Raw genomic sequence first — 23,444 nt, 5'->3', positions numbered from 1 at the left:
AAGACTCCCTCTAACCCAGAACCAGCAGGCTGGGGGTAACAAGAGGTGAGGAGGGGACATCACCAGGTCAGCTGACCTAAACCGACCAAAGGGATATTCCAGGTGGGAAAGGGGAAAGAGAAGGAAGTGCTTTTTTTATGAAAACATTTGTCCTCCCAAACAACCACTATGCGTATTGAGGCCCTGCTTCCCAAGACGTGGATAAACATTGCCTGCTGATGGAAAGTAGAGAATAATTGCTTTCCCTCTTTTTTCTTCCACGTGGCCTTTGCTTGTCTTTTTTTTTTTTTTTTTTTTTTTTTAATGTGTCTTTTCCTTTAGTTAAATAACCCTTATAACCCTTATCTCAAACTGTGAGCCTTTTTTTTTTTTTTCCTCTTCATCATATTTCCCCACACACACTTCGAGGAAGGGGAGTGAGAGAGAGAGGTGTGCTGGAGTTTGGTTGACCATTCATGTGAAAACACCACATCCTGTCACATGTAAAGATGTAAAGATAACTTGGTATGTCCTCCTCCTAGTCCTGTAACGGTCGTCCCTTTATTCTTTGACAGAGCAGTCAAGGCCACTCAATGTTCCATCAAAGTATGGGTAAGGGGAAGAGTGTGTGTCTCACACCTGCTGCTGCTGCCTGTGTCCCTCCCTTTGTCTTATGGCTTTAAAAATACCAAACAACAGACGTATTTTGAAAGATTTTCTCTATTTCTATTTGATGTCTGGCTGCATTCCAGCCCTCATCCAAGAAAAGATGTTTTCAAAAGTATCTCTGAGGTACCTTTGCGTCTCATAGATTCTGGGTCTTGTTGGAAACCTGGGCAAACTTGAAGCTGACTCAGACACTTCTTTGAGTGTTGCTGCTTCCCTGGAGAGCTAGCTTGCCTCATCAACCTGACAGAAGCTGGGAATGCTCTTTGTTAATCTCCAAATTATTCCTGACATATGGTGCTTGCTCCTTGACTTGGCAGCCACAAAGGTAAGTCCCTTTACACAGAATGTATCCACAGGGAATGCATTCTGCCTGCTTCACAACCCCACTGAAATAGAGCAATGAGACAAAGTTTAGGAAAAAGGCCAGACCCTGCTCCCTTACTAGCTGCAGTGGTATGTCTCTTGCTGAATGAAGAAAGTACAGTAATTTAACACACAGCATTAGTTTTTGTCTATTGACAATGTGACAGTGCTGTTAACAGTGGTTATATGAGCTTGTCTGTTCCCTATCACTCATCCTAAGATCTCTAATCACAGCCTCAAATACCATTACATAATTAGAATAATTAAGATTGGAAAAGATCTCCAAGATCCATCCTCCTACTACCAATGTCACCCACTAAACCATGTCCCTAAGCATCATGTCCAAACTTTCCTTGAACACCCCCAGGAACACTGACTCTATCACCTCCCCAGGCAACCAGTTCCAGTGCCTGACTGATCTTTCTGAGGAGAAATGTCTCCTAATTTCCAACCTGAACCTCCCCTGGCACAACTTGATGCCATTCCCACTAGTCCTATCACTAGTTACCTGTGAGAAGAGGCTGACCCCCAGCTCTCCACACCTTCCTTTCAGGCAGCTGTATAGAGTAGTAAGGTCTCCCCTGAGCCTCTTCTTCTCCAGACTAAATAACCCCAATTCCCTCAGCCGCTCCTCACAGGACTTGTGCTCCATGCCCTTCACCAGCTTTGTAGCCCTTCTCTGGACACACTCCAGGGCCTTGATGTCCTTCTTGTAGTGAGGGGCCCAAAGCTGAACACAGTACTTAAAGGGCGGCCTCACCAGAGCAGAATACAGGGGGACGATCACCTCCCTGGTCCTGCTGGCTACACTATTCCTGATACAAGCCAGGATGCTGTTGGCCTTCTTGGCCACCTGGGCACACTGCTGGCTCATGTTCAGGTGAGCATTGACCAACGCCCCCTGATCCTTTTCCTCTGCACAGCTTTCCAGCCACTCTGATATCTTTCTAGTTGCTTGAAACTGTCTCAGTTTCAAATCAGAGTTCACATGCTCCTTTTGTTTATCTTACAAAGTGTTCTCTAAGGTGCCTTATTTCAAACTGCAGTCTGAACCTGACCCCACTTGCCTGTTTGGTTCATCTCTCTTTCTTCTTCTTTCATTCCAGGTGATCTTTGAATATCTTCTATTTGGAGGAAAGCAAGGATAAGAAAAATTACCCAGCCATAAGCTTCATACTAACGTGAACAGCAGAAACACCATTGAGGAACCAAACAATGTATCAACATTGGTTCCCACTGTCAAAGAGACTGTCACAGCAAGCTCTGCATCAGCGGTGGTCAAAGCATGCACAAACACAGTGAAATGAGAGGTATCACAACAGGCAGTAGTGTCAGATAAGTGATTTTCTTTTTTTTTAACGTTTCTTAAGTAAAACTCAAAAATGCTCATAGAAAAAAAACAACAACAACAAAAACATGCCTATTTTATCTATCAGGCAAAAAAAAGATCTAAAGTATTGCCAGGGGGGAGTGGTTATCACATCTTTTTAAAGATGCGGGTAGGTGGTATCTCATCAGCTGTAAATGGATGATGGAGACGAAAGCATTCCCAGTCAAGCTGTGATTTTATCCCTGACCTCTACTCTTATAAATGCTTACAGAATAAAAATGTCTTCTCATAGAAAAAACAACATTTTGCATAGAACCATAATGCTTTTATGTGTGGTGGTGCTGTATTATCAAACATCATGATTTCCTGCATGATTCAATTCATGTCTATGTGATCCCCTAGCCATTTTATTCCTGCAGGCCAACTCCATTCATATGATGATGTTCTTCCATATGTTCTTGCCTATTTGTAGAATCTGTCTTCTCTTAGCAGGACAACATGAAATAGAACCTGGATGCACTGATACATGCTGGGGACTACCCAGCTGGAAAGCAGCCTGACAGAAAAGGAGCTGAGAGTCCTTGTGCACATCAAGTTGAACGTGTGAGTGTCTGTTGTGTGTGTGTGTGTGTGTGTGTGTGTGTGTGGTGCCCCAGAGAGGTGGTAGTGTCTCCCTCCTTGGAGATCTTCAAAAGCCACTTGGACATGGTCCTGGGCCACTGGCTCTAGGTATCTCTGTCCTAGCAGAGGATTTGGATCAGATGGCCTTCTGAAGTCCTTTCCAACCTAAACCATTCTGTTATTCTGTGACACAATCAGATTTTTACTGCTCCATCAAGCGAAGCAGCCAGAAATTGAGATTATTGAGCTAGTTGCACAAAAGGAAATGCATTTTCATTTTCTGTGTTGTTGAAGGGAAAACAAATTACTATATGGCTCCCTCCTGAAATCTGGGATTCAGAGAATCCTGATAAAAGATTCTAACAACTACTCCAGGACAGGGTCTGTAATCCTCAGAAATCTGTCCTCTTTATTTTCCTCAGACACATCGGTAAATTCATTGACACCCTCTTAATCTGACCTACTGTAATGTAACTGTATGATGGATAGCCAAAGAGTTTTTTGATCCCAGTCAGGTTTAGGGTAAGTTTGAGAGCTTTGATTTGGAGAAATGATTGAAGAAGGCCTAAGCTTTGTGAGGTTAACCCTGGAGCTGATCAATTGAGCTACATTTGCCATAAAGGCCCATGGAGCCTGTACAGTATGCAATCATAAATACATTCATGGGTAATATAGATATAAAAGAAAGAACAGGAAGAAGCAGAAGCAGTAAGAAGTATAAATCTATTAATTATGAGTATGGCATTTATATTTGCTATCATAATTGGTCTATTACAATGATTCTCCTAGAAGTGAATTAACAATCCCAATAGAGAATACAATTTGGAAAGTCATTTAATTAGGAGAAATGAAATCAAAGAAAGACTAGCATCTCTCCTATTAAATAACCATGACAGAAATTGTGTTGCAGACATCCAGAATGAATACTAATGAATCACCAGAACTGAGTGACATTCACTCATGGCTTTCAAGAGAAACAGCAGAATTACTCATGGCACTATATAATTCATTTAAACTTCCATTAGTGCCTGAAGCCTGGAAGCTAACAAGCATGATGCCATTATTTGCAACAATTTCCACAAGGTTATCTAAGGAACTGCACTCTTGCAAATTTGATGTCTGTACTAGGCAAATTAATAGACAATGTAATAGGGAACTGAATCAATGAATGCCTGATAAATGTGAAAGATTTCCATGGGAAAAGTCAACATGGTTTCTATTAACAGAGGTTTTGCCTCAGAAAACTCATTTCTTTGAAGGGGTAAATAAACACTGTGATAATTCTATTTGGTTAGATTACATTTCCAAAGGCTTCAGAGGAAACTGTACAGCCATGGGATAAGAAAGAAGATCCTAGCATGGTTAAAAATAGGAAACAGAGGGCAAAGTCTCTGACCTACTCATAGAATGAAGAGAAGTCACTACTGGATGGAATCCATGCTAAGACTTGTGCTGTCCCACGCTTTAAAAGATGATCTTGCAAAGGGGATGAGCAGTGAGGTGATCAGTTTTGCTTATGATAAGCTCTTCAGAGTAGTAAGGAAGAGGATTGACTGTAAAGACATTATAAGACTGAGTTTCTGGGCAGGAATGGGCAGGTGAAATTCTGTGTAGATAAATGTAAAGTGATGGGTATGGGGAAAAATAATCCTAGCTTCACAGTGATAGGCACTTGTTGATCAGCAATGAGACGATGGGGTTATTATAAATCCATCAAAAATTATCTCAGTGCCCAGTAGCAGTCTAAAAAGTAACCCAAACATAAGGCTCTGTTAGGAAAGACATAGATGCATAAGAAAATGTCATCACAGATCTTGAGGATCAGTTCTGTTTCCCCATCTTTATACTATAACTGGAAAAGATTCAAAGAAGGCAACGAGGATCATCAATGTAAGTGACAGCCCTATATGACAAAAGACTGAGTGAACTGACACTTTTCAACTTGGAAATGGGACTATGGGTGGTGGTGAAAGTACGACAGAGGTCTGATTTTAAATGGCATGGAGAGCTTGAGTACGAATTTAGAGTTTCCTATTTCCCTTGGGGTAACTCGGCCAGGAGTAATCAAATGAGGCTGCTTGGATCCAGATTCAAAAGATATTGAAGAAAGTGATCTTTCATGCAAAGCAAAGCAGTACTGGGGAGGTCATTGACAAAGGATGGTGCAAATGCAAAAATTTTATATTGAAATAAAGGGAGAACTGATAAGCATGAGTACAAGACAGTGACTGTGAATCGCTAAATAAACAAAACACATCAGATTCAGTAGAACCTGAGAGACAGAAATGGAGAGAAGCTGGAAGAGAGTGAGGCAAAGTGTCATATATGTTTGCTCTCTTCTTATTTTTCTTTAGGTGTTTGGTTAGCATCATTTCTGGAGGCAGGTGTGGAGCTATATGGTCCCTTGATTCGAGCCAGTGTAGGCATTCTTAGGGTTACTACCAAAAAGACTGCATGTCATGTGGACCTCACAGTCACATATCATCAAATCTTAAAGCTAAGTGCAAATTAGGATAAAGTCAACAGTCTAACAGACACTGAAAAAAAAAACAGATCACAGATATTGTAACCACATCCATTATACCAGCAAAACATTTCAGCTACAATGCAACAGCAAGATCATTAAGAATAGGGTCAGGTCTTCAGCTGGTGTAACTCGACCCCACTAACACGCAATAATCTTGAGAAGAGATAAAGCGACAATCAGCCCCATATATTTAGTAGTTACTGCAAAATACTTATTCATCAGATGTGCTAAAACACACACAGAAGATAGGCAGAAAATATAGATCTAGACCAAATTCAAATCAATTTTAATGGTAAATAATATTAAATGGGGTTCTACAGCTTTGGACCTCTGGAGAAACCTAGATCTGAGTGTTTTTTTTTTTTTTTTTTTTTTGTAGTTTGTTTGTTTGTTTGTTTTTGTTGTTGTTTTTTGTTTTTTTAATTTTTAATTTTATTATTTTTTTCCAAGTCCCAGTTAAACAAATGTTTTCAAATCTTTTATTTATTTATTTATATTTGTAGCTATTCTGAATATTGATGGTAGAGGTGAGAATAGCAGTATAGTAAATAGCAGTTTACAGACAAGTATATATTTTTTCATTGTGACCTTTGTGGTCTTTTTAAAACCTGTTTGCAGACCTTCAGAGAGACTTGAGCAGTAGCTTGGTGGATGCTTGCTCTACTGTGTAGAGCTCATCCTTGCTTTTACAATTTATTATAGGCAGCAGATGCCCAGTCCTGGGGAACTAGCAACTCAGTAGACACAACAGGGAGAGTCTGAAGTACATATAAGAAGAGATGAGAAGTGATCATCAGAGAAAGATGGGAGTTCTACATCCATTTATCTTTTTGACTTGGCCACATTTGTTTTCGTTAATTATCATACACGAAGTGTTGAATTGAAGTAATGATGATCTTGGTGGCATTATCAGCTAAGACAAGGTCTGCATAGCAGTCTCTTGCTCCTTTAAAAGGGAAGAAATGATATTGTATCCCCCAGACCAAGTTGAGCCAGTGTAACATGAGTGTTTGCCTCTGAACAGAGTAGGCAATCTGCCTGTATATTGATTTTGTGCGCATTAATAGCTCCTAATAACCCAGGCCATTTCCTGGGTAGCAATTTGCATACGCAAGGGAATCATTTCCTTGTTTATTAATATAAGAATTCATCCTTTACAGTATGCCTTGATGCCAACAATTTCAAGTCACTTTGTAGGGGTCAAGGATGTGTCACATAACCACAATCTTTATTATGCTTGCCATCAACAAGTCTAGAGTGGACTCTGAGCCCAGCCCAGTGTCCCTATGGTTATCAAGGTCAGAAAGCCCCGTAGAAGAAGCAAATGCTCAGATAAAACTTGTTTTGCTATGAATACTTAATCTTTCTCTGGTGGTATTTAATTGTGGGGGATGAAGAACAGCAGGATCCCTTCCCCAGTGGTTTTTAGGAAGCAGTCTGGAGATAGTCAGAATCCAAGCCTAAGTGCTCAATAGAGCAAAATAACCCTGTGCATTTGAACCTGATTGCTGTTTGGGAGCTGGAAGTGTCTGTGGAGCCTTGATGTGTACGCTTGGTCAGGCAAGGCCTGAAGGTGGAGTAGGTTGGGAGATGTTTTTTGTGGAGGTGTTAAGGATATACTGTGTTTCAGGAAGTCGCTTTCGTACACCTTCACTGTACTGGGATGAGTAGTTGTAGCTTCTTCAGTATCAGTCAGGTCCTGCTTGCCTACTGCTCACTTTCTGCCTTCTGTTTACTCTGTACTCCCAATATAGCCCTTTTCCTGCTTTATACAGCAATATGAGAATCAAATCTGAGCATCACATAAGGAGGCAAGGAAGTGTATAGCATTCCCACTAAGTTGTAGTACTCCCTGACTTCCAGAAGAAAAACAGAATACATATGAGGAGTCAGTGGATAACTCCCTAAAATGGGTTCTCCCTTGACACATTTCCTAGTGGGCCCGAGGTCCAGGTCCTCACTGGCTGTAAATGGGTTTGGTTTCACTTACAGAAGGAGCTTACTTTGATTTACATCACTCGAGTATCTTGTGTCAGATGTACTGTTGCATCAAATGAGGAGAACCCAGACAGCTCACTGAGCTCTGCTTTGACTCAGTTATTATTACTGGGGAGAGAGGGCAGGGTGGTGAGTAGCAGCAGACAGGAGGGTGTGTATTGATCTCAGCTGCATTAGAAACAAGGCAAGCTCATCAAACTATCAAAGACTTTACTCCTGGCTAGGGGGTGGTGATAATCACACAGCCTGAAGCATTAATCTGTAACACAGATGAAGAAAGGAAGCTTAGATTAGTACTCTGGCATCTGCAAAATACTTTTATTGTCACAAAAAATGAAGGAAGTGCTCTGTACGTCCTCTGCCAATTTTGATGAACTCTTTGGAGGTCAGTGATGACAGGCCTTTAGAATAGCAGTGTGAGAGTGCACCCTGCAGTCCAACGCAGCAATGATGGTTGTTGGTGAATGTATATGATGAGTATGGACTGTCACATACTGTACTCAAGGGGCAACTCCTCTGAGACTGTAGCAATGGTTGGGCAGAAGAAGGGCTGACATTCATTTTCACTTTTAGCTCAGTTAGATCACATATGATCACATTTAAGCCTAATGCAAATGAGATTTATGCCTTGGTATTTGAGAGGTACTGAGGGGAAATCCTCTCCCTTTCTCTTTGTCTTGTTCCTTCCGTTTGAGCCCTGCTGGTGCCTGGAGAGCTTTTGAGGAGCCAGCTGAGCACAACCCTTTCCTTTGTTCATACCACTGTTTTGAGTTGTGTTTGGATAACAGATTGGCACAATTCTGCTTGATGCCTAAAAATTATGTTCAATTTTTTTTTTTTTTTTTTTTTTTTTTTTCAGTAAACCTGCAATTCTGCCGTGCATCTCCACTTCCCCACTTGCCTGCTCCATTGTGGCATCCAAATTTTGGAGCCTACTACCTTAACTCTTCTGTGGAGTGAGTTAAGATAGCCCCAACTACTTTTGTCCTACCCTACCCTTCCCCTCAAGGCACCATGTAGGGAACAATTTCACCCCCTTCAGTGGTTGCATAGTGCTTCACTTTCCTCTCATATTATCGTTACAAACCTTGAGCTTTCTCCCCGCAGACGACCCCTGCCTATTTCTAGCTCTAATCCTTTTCATGGTACACCTCTGCTTCCCTTTCTCTCCCGCTCTGAAGCGGCCGGAATGAACGTAGCGCTCCAGGAGAGGGCGCAGGATGCCTTTAGAGACGATCTGAAGAAAGTTTGAGTGCCTGATTTTAATTTTTTACTTTTCCTTTTTTCTCTCCAGCGCTATTTCAGGAGCACAAATACTGCCTCTAAGACATTCCCTTTTCGAGCACAGTCTAAGTGGCGGTTTGTTTGTTTATTTTATACTGTTCTTGTATTAAGCAGCGTTTTATGGACTGGAGCCACTCATCTTCATGGGGCAAAGCTGTTTTAGAATTCCCCAGAATTAAAGCTCCTCTGGGAAAAAGCTTTTTTTTTTTTTTTTTTTTTTTTTTTTTTTTTTTTTTTTTCCGACAAGAAATACTCTTTCTCTCATATTGCATTTTTAATTCATTATTTATTTATTATTATTAATAATGGGTGATTTTATTAGCACTTGCAATATATTATTACTGTAATGTTGTCAACTTTTAAAATTATTAAAAATTATGTCATCTTATAGACAGATTAGTAGCCCAGAGATTTTGCAGCAGGTGCTCTCCTGCTGCTTTGACACTGAAGTCTATACTGCTGTTAACTATGGAGAATGACTCCATGGACCAAAGCCCTGCTCTGATGTCAGCCACAGAGGTGGACCTGCATCTTTCCTCCAGGGCAGTGTCAGCAGGTATCTTTGTTACGGGCATCTGTTCTGGTATTTGACAATCAGAGAACATTTTGAAGACAAACGTTTTTGATAAAAGCCACAAACATGTAGCTCAGGCTCTTACTCAGCAAGAGAGGACAGAATAACCAGACCTTTCATTTGCAAATGTATCTGGTGTCAAGAGTGACTCCTTTTCCCGTGGAAGCCATAAGTGAAGAATTAGTCAGCATTTGGTACTGTGGCCCATGGCTGGGGATCCTAGGGTCCACAGCAAAGCAGATAATGAATAGTCAGGGAAGGGTGTGATCTATCAGAGAGACACAAGTTTTAGTAACTGGAATTCTATTTTGTGCCACTAGGGGATACCCAAACTGTTGCCAGCTTTTAAAAAACACCTGCTTAATCTCAGCTTCTTTGGAAATCAATTGCTAGGAGAAGGAAATGTATTTCGACTGCATAGAGGGAATAGATATTTAAGCACATCTAAAATCTTTCCTTCGTGTTGCAATAGGAGTTGATACATAGATAAGCTTCCTGTACCTAAAAGCTGTTGCTTTCTCAGAGTCAGGAACTAGCTGTTTCCAATGAGATATGACTGACTTCACACTGATAGAGCAGATTGTTTAATTCCTCCAGAAAGAGCAAAAACCAGTTCAGACAGGGAAAAGTCTAATGATGTAATGAAGTTCTCAGGGAACTAACAAGAAATTGGTACTATATTGCTCCAGAAGTCATGCCAGGTAGGGATCAAAGTATTTTCTTACCTTGGCCAAACTAGGTTATGACAAATATACCAGCAATGCTGCTGCTGTATCTGACAATCTCACCACAAATCTTTCTATTGGAGTGGAGGCAGGAAATAAATTCCCCTCTGTCCTCTGATAACATTCCTTGCAGGGTAGTGTCTCATTTGTGCCAGGATTGTGATGAGGATGATTATCCTGTTGTCTGAGTTGCATATATTTAGGATGGTTAAACTGGCATATGTTGTTAATCTGGCAGTCTGAGCAACAAAAAGTTCTTTGCTAGAAATCACAGAGGTTTTTAAAGGTGCATGAAACACCTCCTCTTAATACTCATGGCAGAGATTTATCTTGGTAAAGTTACTCTTTAGTGGCCTCAACCAAGACATGCAGGATTCATGCCCAGCATTCATTCAGGGACTGTCTTTTCAGTCTGTGCCTTCCATTTAAATACTGCAATGGTTTGAATGGGATATATGCCAGATGAAGGGCCTTCAAACTATTTTCTCTAGAAATCAGAGATAACTTCTTTCATAGGACTGGTCAGGGATGCGCCTGGGAGACTCCACGTAGAAAGGCTATGCACTGGGATGTAAAATATGTTAACACGACCTTTCTTCCCAATCAAGGTCAGGCAGACAATCCCTTTCCCTTGCTTCTGCTGACACAGATTTATTGAGTGATTGCTTATCTGTTTCTTGGTGTCATCGTACCTGCCCATCTGAATATCGTCAGTATGCTGTTGGCATTAGGACTTGTTTCTTTTCTTCCAAGGGCTGTATATCAATGCTGAATAATGCAGCCAGAAGTCTCTAGAGCTTGTGTACTGCAAGTCATTAAACTGGAGTGACTTTGGCTCCATGTGTGGTGAACAAGCTGTTCTTTTTAAAACAGAGATTTAGTGTCTTTGATTGTAGTAAATGCTTCCCTATAGAACAGGAGTAACTTCCATTTGTAGTGAGACAGTTAGTTTAGCCAAGAGAGTAATTAAAGTGTCTTCAAATACCTTTAAACAATGTTATTTCCCCTCTCTGCCTTCTTGATATCAAAGAAGGATATAACACCTCTGAACATTTTCATTTATTTATTTATTTATTCATTTTTGTGACCGATCATGGTCCTTTTTTACCCACAGGAGGTTTCTCCAGATGTGCCTTTGTAATCTTCAAAATGTCTTCCGTCTTTCCCTCTCCTTCCCCACATGCTTGATCATGTCTTTTTGGCTCAAAAAACTATGCCAAATCCTTCCTTGAGTTCAAAATACAGGCTTTCTTTCATTCTTCCCTGAGCAAACAAAAATGATCATATTTTCTTGTCCAAGGGCCTTTGTAGTAAGTTTGCCCTCCCAGAATGGAAGGCATCATAGTAATGCAATTTATTGCTATAGTTGTTGGAGGAAATATTTTTCATTTGCTCACTACATAGAGTTTCCAAGAGGTCCTAGGGATGTGAACTTTTGCAGACCACCTTATGTTAACATTCAGGTTTTGTAGCATCAGGAAAATACCTGAGAACTGATGTATCTGTGGAGTGAAGAAAAGAATGGACAAGTGACTCTTCTTACCAACCCTTTTACAGTTTGGAGTTTCACCTGTAAAAATCCATGCCAAGCTTATAAACTCAGAAAAACTACTTTTTTTTTTTTTTTTTTTTTTTTTTTTTCCCTCTCATTATTTATGCCTATGATTTCCAGTGGGAACTAGGATAAAAAGATCATCAGTTTGGATGAGTTTGATAAGTCTTAAGACTTCTCTAGAATGTCCAGCTACTGGGTACAAAATTTGCCTAAGCCACTGTAGAAATGCAATTTAATAGAAAAACCTGCATAATCTGAACCTAGAAAAGACTTGAAATGGAAGGTGGAAAACTGAAGAGGGGAGTGCAAAGAGAGAACTCTGCAAGAAAATGCGTAAGCAGCACAGTCAAGAAAAATGAGTTTCTACTTCAGCTACTGTATATTTGTAAGATTCTCAAAAGTCCGTTCCTCTCCATGCTGTGTTTCATCATCTGTAAAAGAGAGGTAGTTTTGCTTATTGCCTCTGCTTTATCTTTACCTGATTGATATTGGTATACAGTAGTATTTTAGGTATTGATGTGTGCCTGTTATTAGTAGCAGTATATGCCTGATGGTTTAAATAGAGCTATTGTAGCTAAGAATTTACTTGCTTAAAGAAAACTTACAGTTGAGTTATAACTGGGCTATAACCAAAAGTTTGTAACTTTGACCTTACTGTCTGGCATTTGTAGGAAAAGGGAAGAAAAAGTATTGAAGACATTTAAATCAAAGTATTTTTAATGGGCAAAGAAAATCCTTTTAGGCATCAAAATACAATGGAACGGAATAGAATAGGTTTAGTTGGAAGGCATCTACAAAGGTCATCTAGTCCAACTGCCTGATGACTTCAGGGCTAACTAAAAGTTACAGCATATTAATGAAAGTGTTATTCAAATGCCTCTTGAACACCAATAGGCATGGGGCACCAATGACCTCTCTAGGAAGCATGTTTCAGTGTCTGACCATCCTCAGTGTAAATAAATTTTTCCAGTCTGATCTTTCCCTCCTGCATCTTTGTGCCATTTCCACACATCTCATCATCTGTGACCAGACAGAAGACATCAGCACCTCCCTCTGCACTTTCCCTCCTCAGGAAGTGGTGGGGTCACCTCTCAGCATCCTTTTCTCCAAGCCAAGTTGTCCGCAGCCTCTCCTTAAGGGACATGCCTCCAAGCCTTTTTACCAGCTTTGTTGCCCTTCTCTGGATGCATTCAAGTATGTTAATATCCTTTTTGGATATAAAAGCCCAGAAATGCATACAATATTCATGGTGAGGCATCACCAATGCTAAATACAGTGGAAGAATCACCACTTTTGACTGGCTGGCTATGCTGTGTTTAATGCATTTCAAAATGCAGTTTGCTCTCTTGGCTGCTGGGGCACACTGCTGCCTCATGTGGAGCCTGCTGTCAAGCAGCACCCCCAGATCCCTTCTGAGCTGCTATCCAGCCACTCACCTCCCAGCCAGTGCCTGTGTCCAGCATTACTCCATCTCAGACATTTCCCTTTGAATATCTGCCATTGATGATTGTCCAATGCAGCAATGTACCTAGATCCCTCTGCAAGGCCTCTCATTCACCAGGGAGTCAGCAGCACCTCCTAGTTTAGTGTCATCAGCAGACTTGCCAAGGATGAATTCCACTCCTGCTTCCAGATGAGCGGTAGAAACATTGAACTGGACTGACTTTGAATTGAGCCCTGGAGAGCACTGCTAGTGACTGGCTGCCAGCCATATGCAGCCCCATTCACTGCAGCCCCTTGAGCTCTACCATTCAGCCAGTTCATCAAATGTTATAGCACGATCCTGTTCATTTCACAGTTGGACAATTTGTCCAGAAGGATGCTATGAGAGATGGTATCAAAGGCCCTACTAAAATCCACAAAGATTACATCCACTGCCTTCTCTTTGTCCGCTAAACAGGTGATCTTATCATAGGAGGATATCAAATTAGTAAGACAGGATTTTCCCTTTGTGAACCCATGTTAACTATGCCTGAAAAGAGCTTTGTTCTTTAAATGCCTTTCAATAGCACCTAGGATAATCTTCTCCATAAATTTTCCAGGTGCCTTCAGGTGGAAATGGAAGGCTACAAGGTAACATGATTGCTAAAAATCTGTGGCTATGTGAAGTAGGTATCTGAAGAAGTTCCTCAAGTATGTCATTCCAAAGAAGTAAACATACTAATGACTTTGATTAGGAGAGGAATGTAAATCAGCCATTATAGTACAAGCTGCAGAAGGGAAGACTGTAGAGCAGCACACAGCCAGGCTGTCAGGGAATGCTGACTACAGCTGTGGTATCTCTGCGTGCTGTGCTCATGAAAGAGTCAGCTTAGTCTGTGAGGCAGAAAGGCCCCTCGTGCTCCTATTCAGCATGTCAGGTGTGAAGGAGATTCTGGGATCAAGTTATAAGAACACATAAACATAAGAACACATAAGCATCTATTTTAGCCAAAAGCAATAATACCTCTTTGGGTCAGGCACAGCACTGTCGTCTTCTGTCCTGTCCTGATGTATTAAGGTACTGACTGTTGCCAGAGTCAAAGGAAGAGATTCTATCAGCCATTGGTGTCTCTTAATTGGCTTCTCTTATATTTTATATGCTGTGTTTTTGCAATCTTCTGGCTTTGTTCCGTGTCTTAGACCATTTTTTCTCTTTGGTTACATGCCATTTTAAAGTGTGATAAAGTTTCTGGAAAATAAGTCAGCTCATGTTTTACATTCAGTTTTCGTATCTGTGCATTCAGCTTGACTTTGAAGACCCATGAGAGAAGGCCTAATATGGACTGGAAGCTTGATCTTCTCTCTGGAGCCCAAGAGTGCTAGTCCATTGCATCCTCACAGCTCAAAACAGAGTATTCCTTCCCTATCTGCACCTATTGATGGGCAGGAATACAGTAGGCCAGAGATATGTTGGAGAAACACAGATGCCCATGAATCTATAGGATCACTCTGCCGCTGTCTCTGGAGAGCAAGGTAAAACAAGTGAATAGTGAAATTCTTTATGTAGCACTACAGGGCCTTGCTGTGACTCTGTGGAGGAGCAGCCTGTTAGAGAGGACCCTGTGCTAATCTTCTTCAGCTGGGGCACCCCAGAACAGCCTGGATCTGATGCTCAAAGCCTGCTACCCTGTGAGGGGGTACAGATAACCATGGGAGGTCAGACTGCAAATCACTTCTCCTCCATATCCCCCGAGCTAATCTGATTTTTTTTTTTTTTTTTTTGAAAGAAAAAGATGAAAAATCAAAACTAGGGGTATAAAAGTTCAGGAAAGGAAACCCTAGGCAAGCAAACCTGCTGCCTTTTGCTTTTGATAGCAATGCTTTTACTTCTGATGGCAATGAGAGACACAGGCTTAAGGTAATCCCCAAAAGAAACTGCAAGGAGCTACCATTAGGAGAACCTGTGACCTGGAGTGGCACACATGAGAGACTCAGCTTCTACTGAGTCTGCTCTTCGGTAAATATTGCACAGTATCTGAGAAAAGAAAAGTACATTTAACTAAGTGCTCAAGTAAACAAAGCAGCTAGGGTGAGCAGTTGTTTGCAAAGCAGCTGCCAAAAACACAGGCACAACCTCATTTGGCTGAGTTCTGTGGCTACCTTAAGGGAAAATGGTTCCCTGGAGGCTCACTATAATTCTCTGAGGTGACAGAGTGGTTTTCTGGGCATGTCTGACCTCAGCTTTACTGGTGGCTTGCCTTTCTATTGAGCTCCTGCTGAGAAATCAGAATAAGAGTTTCTTCCCCTGCAGCTCTCTTATTGGGAGATAGTAATTTCTAACACACCACCATGGCCATCTGAAATGGCTCCCCCTTCCATCAGTATCTTCTTATCTAGTGATGAAAGTGAAACCCGGCCCATGGTAATCTGTGGGTAAATCATAGGTTTAGCAGAAGTGCAAGGATTTTAACATGTGGGAGCCTGCAATCCATGTGTGTCTGTTCTGACTGCTCCAAGCCCCACGATATTCCACCAACTTCAGGTGCTCAGCCTCTTCCATACTCTTTGCTGGCCAGTGCCAGGGTAAAATAGGTCAGGTAACTCCAAGTCCATCTCTGGTTAGCCTCCAGGAAGTGTACTGGTGCAGTTTTGGCTAACATAGGGCTTCAGTTTTATTAAAAAAATCAGACAGAATTATACTAAAAATTACAATTGTAGTGGTACAAAAGGGAGTTCTAAAATCCTGCAGAAACCTCATGCTTTAGTCTAATGTTTGGGCATGCAAAATAAAGTGGGCTTGATGTCCAGCTTCTTGCATCATGAGCATCCCCCTCATGATCAAGAATCTGGGGCAATTGTTTAAAATAATTAATTACAATGATTTTCTCAGCCTCCCCAGGTCTGTCTCTATGCCAGTGCAGCAAAGATGTGCTCATTAAATTCCTTTTTGTGTTAAGGAGCATTGGCACTGGAGAACAGAGGCAGGGGTGTGCGTGGAGGGAGGGGACTGTGGGAGAAGAGAGATGGATCCATGCCACTTCAATGAGTTGCTTATATCAGGGGTTGGGCAGGGGTGGAAAGTGAAGGAATTTCCAGATGGTATCTGCTTATATTTGTCAAAATTCTGCCATTTACTATCTTCTCTCTTCACTGAGGTACCAGTGCAAGACAGGAGGGAATCAGAGAGGAAGCTTGAAAAATTGCAGAATACTGCAAAGAATTTGCTGTGTGTCCTTGAAGGAACCCCACATTTGGTAGCTGACCCTGAGCTTCTTTAGAATCAGAAAAGCTTTTTATTTTTTTCTCTCTCTCTCTTTTTTTTTTTTTTTTTTTTTTTTTTATTTCTCCTTAGCTCTAGTCCTATATTTAGAGCTTGCTGTTTTCTCAGGGGCTTCACGGTCTATTTTTAAAACACTTTGCAGGCTGCCAAACCATTGTTACATTCTCTAGGGTGAGATCTACATGATGCCTGTAGTAAACCTGTCCAGAATTCGCAATAGGTATTTTTTTAAAAAGCAGGAAAAGCATTACTAACTGTGAAAAATGTTTTTGCAAATACAGTCCCACTATGAACTGGTTTATTTTCACAAAGCATCCTTTTGCTTGTCTTATGACTTTCCCCTTTTCTGAAACAACCATTGGTCTGACCGTCAAATTGCTCACTGCTGCATGAACCTGATCTGTACATTATTAGATCATCCAGAGTGACGGTAAATCAGGTTTGGTCCAAGTATTGCAGCATGTTTAATGTTTTTATAAAGCTATTTTTCTTGCCTTCTATATTGATAATGGGTTAAAAAAAAAAAAAAAAAAAGCTTTGTTTTTGGAAGAATTTGAAGGACTTAATAAAAACTAAAAAAAAAAGTATCAAATATTAGCAATAATCATAAAAATATCGTCCTCTTTTGGGGGGGGGGAGGGGGGAGGAGCATTTCTCAAATGAATCCAGGATAATTACAGATTATTTTTACCTTGGGGGGGGGGGAGGGAAGGGAAAGAAAGAAAGAAAGAGAAAGAAAGAAAGAAAGAAAGAAAGAAAGAAAGAAAGAAAGAAAGAAAGAAAGAAAGAAAGAAAGAAAGAAAGAAAGAAAGAAAGAAAGAAAGAAAGAAAGAAAGAAAGAAAGAAAGAAAGAAAGAAAGAAAGAAAGAAAGAAAGAAGAAAGAAGAAAGAAAGAAAGAAAGAAAGAAAGAAAGAAAGAAAAAGTCAGGAACAGTTATGTAAAGATGAGGGAGCAGATGTACTGCTGGTGTAAGCTGGCACTGCTACACCAATGTCAGTCAAAATAGTTGATATAAGGGAACGTTTGTCTGCAAGGGAAGCTGGTGTCAGAGTTACCAGTGAGTTACTGTGGCTTCATATGCCACAACATGTGAGCTTAACACAGTGTCTGCTCATGTCATGCTCTGACCCACTCACAAATATGAGGGGCAGTGTCTATAGTAAATCCCTTTCATGGATGCTTAAGCCAAACTCTCTTCTACATTGCCTACAGTGGACTATTATTGCCAAAGAGGACAGTTCCCGCTCTTCAACCCATGTGCGTGTGTTCCTTGAGCTGTAATAGCTCAGCAGTGCCTTTGAGCCCTGAGCTTACAGGCCACAAATATGTTAAGATATGTCAGTAACATTTAATATCATAAACTTGAACCCGCAGTACATACAGTGGGTTCTGGACACAGAAATAATATACAGCACACAAGAATGGCTTTACTATTTGGACAGTCCTGGTAGCCCTGAGTCTGTTCCTTGAACCATGAACCATTCAGGAGCTTCACAAGCTAGTGGTTTTCATTTCAGTTATTAACCACCAATTAATTCATCTTTCATGAGTTTGTTCAGTTGCCTGCTGAACACTCATAAGATTACTTATCCACAAGATTCTGCAGCAAGGAGTCCCACAACTCAGCTCTCCTATGTGAAGAGTCACCTCATGTCAGAACCTGCCTCTCAGTTTGTTGCCTCCTCACTCATAATTTAACTTCACTGGATTGATTGAAGGCTCTGAATTGCTTAGCATTCAGGCTTTGTTCATGAAAGGCTTACCTCAACTTTAACAGGAACCTATCATCTTTTGTGAACATAACCTGAGACTTTTGTTTGTAACCAAACCAGATGAGTTTTGCTTTAGGTTTGGAATTTGTTACAGATGTCTTACACTTCTCATAATCCCACTGGACAAATAATTATTTGGAACCCCCCAAGACAACTGCCTGAAATGGTAAGTAAGCCCCTGCTCCTGCCTGACTTCAAGTTATTTTGGCACTGGACCCGAACATGCAGAGAAGCTACCAATTCTGGTTAATGGTCTTGGCAGCTGAGTTGATTGCCTGGTTTTCAGAGTACACCTGCCATACCAGATGGCTATGAGGTTAGCAGGGAATGTATTCAGCTGCACATGAACCAGGCTGTCTTTCCTCTGAGAGAACAGCAATCAAGAGCACACTTGTATGCCCGCCCACATCTGCATGCTGATGTCCCAGCACTATGTGGTGACCGAGGAGCGAAGGAGCCAGCCTGTCTGTCACACTCCAACTGCTCTGCGCTGCGTTACCCCTCAGTCTGCACTAGCTCAGCAGGCCTGTTGGCTCCATCTGCACTACTGAACAGCAGAGGTTGTTTGATGAATAGATGAACCTACTCTGCTCTTACCAGAACAGAGCTTAAATGGTGCAGAGCCTCAGGAGTCCTTTTTGGTACCCTTCATGACCTGTGTCTATTCAGCAGCCCTAGATTGCTGTTGCACTTACACAGCAAGCCACGTATTAGCAGTTTGTAGCATTGCTTTTCTAAGTAGTGGTTTGTTGGGGGCTTAAAGTCTCATGGAATTCGATGGATTGGGGCAAGATGGAGAGGAATAATTAACTCTTTCCTGGAAAACAATATTATGTTAGAAGTTGGTGTTGCAGTGAGGATGGCTGAACAGAGAACAGGCTGTAAACTTGCAGTTTCCTCTGAAGTATCTATGTGTCAGAGCCAAGCATCTCCACCACATCCAGAAGCAGATGTGAAGGATGCTTTGTCAGAGCCTGTGATAACTTGGCAAAGACACCAGCAGGTAATGGGATGTGAGCTGCCAGCTCCTTGACTTCTTTGCTCCTAAAGTAGCTACATCAATTTTTATCTCTAAACATTCCTGCTACATGAAAGAAAACCACAACAGTGGTACCAGCTCTGAGTCATGCCAGTGTATTTACATGCTCCTGTATTTAGGAGTAAAGCTGTTGGAGTTTGGTACACATAATGCAGCAGCTGATAAGAGAAGTAGTGGTAGTAGTAAGCTATTTAGATAAGGGAAAGGGAAGTAGTATATGCTGTCAGTAAGTACTTGGCACCTTGCAGTACTTGGCACCTTGTAACCCCAAATGAGGTTGGCCCGGCTGTTCTTAAGCTACTGGATTTCCTGCAAGTTAAATCCCTTTCCTAAGACTTGTAGGACTTATCAGCATTATCTGCCCAATTGGAGACAAACAAAGTTTAGATAATGAGTGCTCTTTTCTGTGGATCTTTTCTTATCACTACCACATCCGTTAAGCAATATGACTCATATCTCACCTCTGTTTGTCCTTTTCACCTCAGTGTGGTTGCACAGTTAATGATGGCTGACATGGATCCATGCAGTATTGGATTACCAACAGGACTAGCAGGGTCTTGAACAAGATATGGGTATTTATCATGTTTCTGCTGAACTCTTGGTAGCACATATGGCTAGCTGGTAGATGGTAGTTGCAGGAAGAAGGACAGTACCATGCTCTGACACAAGACTTATTGGGAGCAAGTTAATCTCCTGCACTTCAGGGAGAATTTGAATGTACATAGTGAGTTAATATGCTTTTGATGTGTGTCCGTGACATTTTTGGTCTAGCATCAGGAATCCTAAAAACAAAGTTGCATTGTCTCCACACAGGACCTAGCCTCTTCTGATATACTTCCCTTACACGTGTAGTGTAACAGCTATGTACCAGAGGTGTGTTTGAAGTGCAGGTGGAAACCTGTGAGGCATCTCTTGGTTTGTAATGCCCTGGGGTTTGAGAGTCTCTTGCTGGATCATGCAGATGTGCCAGCACTGGGAGTACATGTAGAGGCCATTGTTAAGACAGGGCACTGGCATGGATATTTCTGCTCAGGTGTTACTTTCTCCCCCCAAAGAAACCATCCCTGTCACACTACTAGCACTCTGCTTGATTAGTTCCAGTTTCTAGTCTCTCTTTGGCAGACATCTGCTGAAAGCCCAGAAACTCATTTTCTCCCCTGAAGTAAGGGAGAGAAATCTGTCATTCAGCTTTTAACCAAGCTCTTTGTTCAGGGCTGCATGCAGAAAACCTCTGCTTGTCAGACTGCAGTTTCTGTGTTACTGCTCTGCAGAGCCCTTGCAGGTGTTTCAGGGGAATTGGCTAGCTTCTAGGTAATGGGTTACCTCTTTGCTTCCAGCTGCTAGAGAGCACAGAAGGAAGCTAAAAATACATTTCAGTGGACACCTAATGTCATTTTTCCACATGAAAGGTTTGTATGCCACAGGGGTGTTATGCAATTGCACTGGGGAGGAGACATAGGCTTTAGCTTTATGAATAGAAGGGGAGGTGCCCAAGAGAAAATCTCTCTATGAAAATGCTGTGGAGCCCCAGTGCTTTGATGTCTGTGTTGCAAATGCATGCAGCAGAACACTCACAGATTTAGACCAACCAATCATGTGTGGATGTTATTTTTGGAAAGCACAGCACAGAAATATGGCACATGCAGCACATGTGAATTGGCAAAGTGCAATCTATTTTTGGAGTCTGTTTGCATATGTGCTGAGTCAAGGTTTGCACACAGAGCAAGCCTGCACCTAACATCTCTTAAATCTGTTTTAGTGAGGTTGTTGGCTTTCAAGAAATTTGTGGGTCCCACAAAATCCTTTCTCCCTCTGATTTATTACTATCTCAGCATTGCAGGGGGATTAATTAGAAAATTAAAAGAAATAAATTAGTGAAGAATGGGAGGTAGAGAAAAAGTGAAACAACCCTGAGTTAATGAGGGATGTTTTCTGCAAAACTAATAGCTATGTATGTGCCAAAATGCCATAAAACCATTAAAAATATGGAAAGGGAATAAATAGATCTGAAAATGCAGGAAATTCACATCTTACGCTATCTTTGCTAAAGCAAACCCGTATTTAGGGAGCAACCCCTAGAGAAAACAGTAATCAGAGAAAGAAACTGGAACATCATTGCATGAATTGCAGCCAACCCTAGCTTTATTGGCATGGAAGAAAATCCTCTAGGTTATCAGAACTCTCAGGCTGCAGGGCAAAGGAATGCTGCTGGAGGATAAAGGACTATCTAGCTGGTGTTGGTTTCAGTGGATGGACTCTAGTCTGCAGGACACTACCTTTTGCAGACTGCATGCCAGAGCAGAGCAGCTGTCCTCACAAATAGTTTAAACTAAAATACAGGTACCTATATATATATATATATATATATATATATATATATATATATATATATATATATTATATAATGTCACTTATATCACATATATATATATATATATATATATTTTTTTTTTTTTTTCCCAGCAAAGGATTATTTTTTTTTATCCATTATTTCCTAGAGGCAAACATTTCAAATAGTGGAGACAATTAGGCTGTCCCAGATGGCTGTTGTCATTGGGGAGGACTTTAATATCTTGTCTTCTGTCCTGCCACACCTTTGAGATCACTGTACTCCAGCCCTACAGTCTGCTGGTAGGAAGCAGTAGCACAAGTCTGCAAGGGAAATAGGAGTTGTGCTGAGGGGGAGGCTCTGTCTGATCGTGTTTGGCACTGGAGAACCTTCTTTACATTGGCAGATAGTGATAGGACAAAGGGGAATGGTTTTAAATGGAAAGAGGGGAGATTTAGATTAGAGGTTAGGGGGAAATTCTTCACTCAGAGGGCAATGAGGCACTGGAACAGGTTGTCCAGAGAAGCTGTGGACGTTCCATCCCTGGAGGTGTTCAAGATCAGGTTGGATGGGGCCCTGGGCAACCTGGTCTAGTGGTAAGTGTCACTGCTGATGGCTTGCTGGAGCTAAATGGTCTTTAAGGTCCTTTCCAACCCAAGCCACTCTATGATTCTGTGACTTTATGATTCTTGGTCCTGTGTGCATGGAAATGGGGTTGCAGGCATGGACAACATGGTACTGGCACACCAGCAAGCACACCAGTAAGACTGGAGAGCTGCCATGTGGCTGGGAAGAGTCCAGAGAAGGAAATACTCTGCAACAGCAGTTAATCATAGTCCACAAAGTTCAGGCTGAATCATCACAGTCACTGAGACCTGGGTAAAGCACAACATAGTGAGGCTGAGTGAGTACATCATGCTGGGGCTGTCCCCTTGGGCATCCTGCCTTACAGCATGCAGGTGAGTTCAAAGTGAGGGAAAGGGCATTGAACAACCAGAGGTGGACTTTATTTGCCCATTTCTGCTTTCCAGCTAGTCTCCTAGCTTGGAGTGTAGCTGTGGTATGAGACCACAAGGCAACCCTCTGGAGACCTGCTCTGCTCTGTGGAGGTGCACATGACATATTTGTAGCTCACTGGAGTTGTTCTTACTGTTCAAGGAAAAGCAGATTGGCTTGTGGAGAAGAAACAAGATGGGTTTCAGGTCAAATGAAAATTGGAAGGTAAGTGGAATCAGACAGCATTCACAACTTCCACTCATACAACTCTGAGGGGGAAGAGAATGTGTTCTTATACTAAACAAGATGGGAAGGACAGCAAGAGTGATCTGAGGATTGGCTTTTTGGTGCAGGTCCAGATGAGGTCCAAAGAAGAAACATCCTATATCCTTCATGTCAAAAGCAGCCCTTCAGATTATGTACGGATGTTATAAAGCCCTTGTCCTTGTGAGGTCAGCTGCAGAGATTGACCTGAGTGCCATCTAGTGATCTAAAAGAATAAATTACTGTTAAATTCTAGCCAAATGACCATGTCACACTGCAGCAGATGCTCTGCTCAGTTCAGTCAGGAAAAGCAGAGAAGGAACCCATGTTGATAAGGTAGATCTCCGTTGCCTAGATGTTAGTTTCCTGAAGTCCAAGTCTAGGGATGTGTAGATGCATGGTCTGACATCAGACATGAACAACTCAGCTGAGCTCAGCTAAGCCCAACTGCAATCTACACCATTGCAGATTCTGAAGAGTTCTTGTGTTCCCAAAATGAGGGCAGAAAATGTAAATGCTTCTGCTGCCTTCTACATGAAAGGTGACAATCTCTATCTGCCAGAAGCAGGTAGAAGCATGGTTTTATACATTCCCCAAAACACCATCTGAGGTTGCAGGTGTAAACAGGTTTGACTAATATCCTGTTGTGTTTTCTTCTAGTGATGCTGAATCACACTGCAGGCTGCCTTTCAGAGGTTAACAGTGTTTTCTGAAGC

This window comes from Aythya fuligula, chromosome 1 (assembly GCF_009819795.1).
Source record: "Aythya fuligula isolate bAytFul2 chromosome 1, bAytFul2.pri, whole genome shotgun sequence".
NCBI lineage: Eukaryota > Metazoa > Chordata > Aves > Anseriformes > Anatidae > Aythya > Aythya fuligula.
This window is presented reverse-complemented; position numbering follows the sequence as displayed.